Below are 6,125 nucleotides of genomic sequence, written 5' to 3'. Positions count from 1 at the left end.
ACTATACCCTCTCTAGGACAGAGTGATGTAGAAAAGTCAGCTGTACCATACCCATCACTTAGGCGAGCCATCCCTGGTTCATACCTTAGTTTGAGGAATCCTTCCAGGTCGAGTAATGTAATTCCGGATATGGATCCTGACCATTTTCCGATGACGCTGAATTTGAAATAAGTAGACGTGTGCTGGACTTTGTGGACATCTCAAAGAAATATATTATGTAACTGTGTTAGCTGTATAGAAAATGTGAATATTTGTGAAATCAGAACAATTGTCTTTTGGAGATTTGTGATGCGTCCCGGTCGTGACTTTTCTATAAAATTCCAGTGGATCCAGGATGTGAAGATGAACTGTGATAAATGAAGACATTGTTTTATAAAATATTTTGGTAAAAGTTATGTATTGATAATCGACAAACTGTTATTCATATTATTGTTATTCATGCCTATGATTGTAACTTGTTGATTGTATTTATTGATATATAACGATATTTGTAAATGTATTCTTGTGGCCCATGATTATGTTATTGCAAATGTTACTCATTGACTATGTTTTAATTACATGGCGATATTCCCATGAAAACTAGTCACCAAAATGAGTTATGATAAAACGATCCAACATTCGGGACGAATGTTTTCCTGGAAGGGGGGCTGTATTACAGATTCTCCCCTTCAATACCCAAACAACCCACAAGATTGGATCACCCAATTTATGCCCTGAATATTAAATGTAGATATCGTAATTTTATTTGTAGATATCATGGGAATACCACCAATCATCGTATGTTATTAATGTATGCTTTATAATTTATCGTATATGTTTATTTCATGGTTGTATAGTACAAACCCGAATTTCCTCCATTGATCAGCCATATCGTAATAACAAATGGCCACCTGGCATTGTTATTCTACTCATGTAACTCAAAATACACTTGGCATCATCTCCAAAGTAATCCCAAACCAATAATTCATCCTTTTCCAGCGTTTGTAATACTTTTTTAAAACCTTGTTTACTTGGTGCAAAGTTGTTGACAAATGTCGCGCGAATAATGGCGGCACCGCACGTTATTCGCGCGTGGAGTATTTCGCACCTACCAACCAAAAGGTATATAATAAACGCTCCGAGAGAAAATCATCAGTAGTGCTTGCGCTGCTCAACCAGGCATGGTGCCTTCAGTGCCCATTAGACTGGTACTCTACCCATAGGTACGTTTTGTACCATTGGTTTGGGTAGGCTGATGCCATTACAAACCCGGTGATTTTGGGTCCCCATCCTTTTCCTGGGTAAATTCACCATTTTAGGGGTAAAACACCCATTTTATGGGTAAAATACCCATTTTTTTGAGTAAAATACCCATTTTCCCCAGTTTTTGCCACTTTTTGTTGATTTTGGCCATATTTTAGTAAATTCCTGACATTTAGCTGTTTTAACTGTTTTTATTGGTTTTTAATAAATTTATAGAAAATTGACCATCTTTTCTTATTATTGGGTAAATTTCAGAAATAAGAGACCCACATATAATTTCTGTAACGGGGTAAACCACAGAGTGGTAAAAGAATACAAAGTATTCAAAAACCACCACTATACCCTGAAACGTTACAGTCATATAAACACCCTTGAACATTGTTCATTTGATTAACATTTCAATCCTTTCCTAAGAATTTGCACCTAATTTTTTATAAAGTCTATAAGTTATCACACAATGATAAAGTTATTGCATTACAGGACTCAAATCAGTAATCTCAGTAATTAACTTTTACCCAGGAGTAAATGATCCAAAAAAAATCTATAGAAATATCTTATTGATTCTTCATCTGTGTACTTATGATGTGAAGTTTGTAAGTTACAAATTATTGTCAAAGAAGTCATCTCAATAATCTTATGCTTTGACCTTGACAAAGTGTCCTAAACAACAAAGTGTATTCCTACAACCATTCTATATGTAATGAGTATGATGAATATGGTATGATAAAGATATTCAAGATATTATTAAACCACAGATTATGGGACACTTGCATCTTTATTGGGGGTCTTACTGAGACCAATTTCAAATTCAAAATTAAACATGATACATACACAAACAAAATATATTTACAATTCCAGGAAAGTTAAATAATAACATTAAATTCAGCATCTGGATATCTGTGTAATTTCTAGGGGGTTGTAAAAATTAGATGAAAAATAAAAGTTTTAAATACGTAATTACCATACATAACAACAGTCTTCAATATGAATTGGTCAAAATAAAAGTCACATTCAGATACTTTGAGGTCCGTGAGAATTAGTTTTTAAAGAGCTCATGCTATCAGAAAATCATATTTTCAATACTTGATTTGACTATATCTCAGTTTGATAAATGATTACACTTTATCCATAGTCAGTGTCTGACACTGGAAGATACAATCCTGACTTCTTTCTTTGTCATCCTGTAAACCACAGTCTATGATCGTACTGGTTAAATTAGTTGGAAATAGTATTTATGTTCTTCTTAAATCCTCCATCTTTTAAGTTTGGTTTTCTTGTTTCAGTGTTCCAAGAGAGGATATTCTGTTAATCTTTGCATAATCTGATAGTCTTTCACCATTCTGAGAGTAGGCATAGATCATTTCCATAAGCCCTCACTAGAGAATCCTGGAAAATAAAAAAAAAAAATAATGTCTTAGTTGAAAAAGAAAAATTGTAATGCAATATAAGCTTGATGGAATTCTAAATATAGACAAAAAGGGTATAAATACAAGGTGTTACATCAGATTTTGACTTTTCATATTAAATATGGGTAACACCTCCAGTAAAGAAAAGAGTAAGGGAATGAGTAAAATTCAGTTTGGAAAGAGAGTTCTATCAGAGAAAGATGTAGACAGAGGAATACCAGTTAAAATAAAAAAAGATGGCACTATTGAGATCATTTCTCAAGAAGAATATAACCAATTATGTCCAGAAAAGGGTGATCCTAATGTTGTCAGAGATTACATAGAAAGACCCTTGATTGCAGAAGAAGCCAATGAAGAATATAACCATTTATTACCAAAAGAGGGTAAGAATTACTTGGATTACCCTGAAAGACCCTTGACTAGAGAAGAAGCTAAGTTTATAGATGATAAGAAAAAACAGTTGTCAGAAAAAAAGATTGACAAAGACACAGGATTTTAAACCCACAAAACCATTGGAGATACAAGGATTACAAGATACAAGGATTAATGGAGGAAGTCTAAACTGAACTCTTGGAAGACATTAAGGCTCATTATGAGAGTAACTTTCCAGTGTTTGTTTATTACAAAATTATGTATTCTGATTAAAAAAAAAATCACTTTCATTTGTTGTGCCTTTGACCATTTAAATTGACCTTATGGTCAAGATTGTGATATATACACTCTGATAATCATCTATGATGTCTCTATGATGTTTACCTCAAAAGATTGAATCAGGGTATTTGTGTTTAAAGAGCTGAAGAAACTATACAGACAGATCTAAGAATTTGGAAGCATACATATTAATGAGGTTAAAGGAGATATAACACTAGACATTAAAAAGAAAGAATACAAACTCATAGAAATGATATTGAAAGTACCTTTTATGAATAAAGTGTCATGCTCCAAGGTATTATTTTTATAAACAGGAGAAGGTTTACAGCAGTCCCATACACTCATAAGAAGATATTGGGTATTAGAAACACCAGGAAATGTTATTTCCACACAATCAGATCATCTTACATCAGTTATAAGGTTACAATCTTTATACATAGTTAAGAGGTTCATTAAGATTTCTTTTCTGGTCATCCTAATGAGCCACATTATAGTATTCTTTCTCTTTGATAGAATGTTAATATTAAATGGAAAATTCAGAATTCATCAGCAATTGAAGTCAAAACTTCCTATCTTTACCAATTATGCTATTAAGGAAGCTGGGGTTAACAAATTAGCCATATTTAACTTATTCTATAAATATGTTATCTTCAGCTGTTAACTATCATTTGGCAAAGAAAAATTTCATACATTTTAGTTTTAAAGATTTGATCATGAATTTTTATGCCTTTTCTTCTTCTTCTAAAGGATATCAATAGAGTTTAAACATGACCATGACCACCAAGCCCTCTTTATTTTAAAAAAATCATATATCATTTACTTATCAATTCAAAAATATAAAAATGCATATGTAAATAAATAAATAAATAAATAAAAATTACAATTGTATCTCATTGAAACTTTACCTTCAAGTTTGTGTGTTTCTATGTTGATTGACTAACTGTGTATTTCCAAAGGAAGACCAGCAGCCAGGCTTCACTTCATACAGAATGGATTATAGATGGTTAAGAACAAACCAATTCTTCCATGTTGAGGACTGTAGAAATAAAACCATTTTGTTAATATGACAGAGTACTGCATGAAACAATGCATGTTTAAATACAACATGTACAATGCCATAAAAGATCATGAAAATATTTGTTTTTAATCTCAAAAAATTGTTTTTAACATTAACTCCAGATGAGAAAAGTTCATCATGTTATCTATAGATAATAAACAAGCACAACTACTGTATTAATATCATAAATAAAATGATTATCAGATTAATTATTTAGACACTAAAAAACTTACTATCTTTATGATATTGATTTCCATTATCAGATGTTTTTTATCCATTTTTTTTTATCCATTTTAAAATATAAACATTTAAATAAAACAGAATTAAATAAATTAAAATGATATCTCATTGAAACTTTACCTTCAAGTTTGATTGTTTCTATGTTGGTTGACTAACTATGTATTTCCAAAGGAATTTGGGCAGACAGGCTGAACTTCATAGAGAATGGATTATAGATGGTTGGGAATAAAACATATCTTCCAGGTTGAGGACTGTAGAAAATATAATCATTTTGTTAATATGACAAGGAACTGCATGAAACATAGCATGTTTAAATACAGTGCCAAAAAGTTCATGAAAATAGTTCATCATGTTATCTTTAGATAACAAAAGAAGCACAGTTACTGTATTAATATCACAAATACAAAATGATTATCAGTGTAATTTTTAGACACTAACAGACTTTCTCTTAACAGCATATTCAATTTTGTTTAATACCTGTCAGTACAGCATACAAAAAGATATTAGCATATACAACATGAAGTCCTACATTTTTTGAAAAGCTCATTACCAAGAAACAAAAGTGAAAATGAAAATATATGTATGCCATATATACCACATATTTAGAATCAAAACAAGGATAAACCTTTTGTAGATTCTTACTTTTTCTTTTATTACATTCCTTATAGATCACAATTTAGTAAGTCTGAATTCCATGGGTAACAGACATAATGAATTATGACATTATATCATAATTTATGCAAAAGGACTTATTAACAATATGAAGTTTCCTTAGTATATTTTAGACAAAATAAGACTGTGCTTATGTGAATGTTAGAGATATTAGATCACATAAGAATTACACAGTAATTAAATTAAACCATATAATCATGGTTAAATGCAAAGATGACCTTCATAGGAAATGTAAACAAAATAAAGACAAACTTACCAGAATTATCCAATTATATGCCCAATTAAATAATCCAGTGAAACAACATCTTAGCTGATCCTGAAAAAAAGCATACAATATTCAGTGATACACAAATTAACCTCATTTTACAAAGGAAGTAAAGCAACAATTGACAGACAAACAGGACAGAAATGTAAAAGATACCATATGTATTTTACCAAAATTTAGTAAACATTTTTCCTGATTTAAATTCAATCACAGAATGACCCATCATAGTAATATTAAATACACTCTGGGTTACATGCAAATTATACCTTACATGAACTGAGAATAAATACCCCGTTTACATTCATATAAACTGAATTTTACATAACTAATTACTCTTTTAACTGATGTCACCATTAGTATGTCAGAATATTCAGGGTGATTCACTTTTAAAGTACTCAATATATATTTTACATGTTGATGTTTGAAATCACTGACTAAATAAAATACATACATGTATATACATGAAGGTTTAAAAAAGGGGGGGCACACATGTTTATAGATTTACAGAGATGCTCAGACTGAGTTTTTCCCACTTTCATTGGGCCACTGTTGCACCAGAATGTAAAAATATGAGTGACAAATAAGGCAAAAG

General features: G+C 30.9%; 1 long non-coding RNA gene across 2 annotated transcripts; it reads right to left on the bottom strand.

Moving 5' to 3' along the window:
- Positions 1–1,653: 1,653 nt before the first annotated feature.
- Positions 1,654–5,584, bottom strand: LOC134262822 (uncharacterized). Of its 2 annotated transcripts, none has more exons than XR_009991116.1 (4): positions 5,525–5,584; positions 4,717–4,847; positions 4,205–4,335; positions 1,654–2,628 (listed from the first exon to the last, which is right to left on the bottom strand). It is a non-coding gene; the product is annotated as an uncharacterized LOC134262822 (long non-coding RNA). The 2 variants fall into 2 exon arrangements; XR_009991117.1 differs by lacking the exon at positions 5,525–5,584 and adding an exon at positions 5,074–5,116.
- Between the last annotated feature and the right edge of the window lie 541 nt (positions 5,585–6,125).

Source organism: Saccostrea cucullata, unplaced genomic scaffold, assembly GCF_032062105.1.
Source record: "Saccostrea cucullata isolate Sc308-1 unplaced genomic scaffold, CSIRO_AGI_Scuc_v1 ctg11421, whole genome shotgun sequence".
NCBI lineage: Eukaryota > Metazoa > Mollusca > Bivalvia > Ostreida > Ostreidae > Saccostrea > Saccostrea cuccullata.
This window is presented reverse-complemented; position numbering and strand designations above follow the sequence as displayed.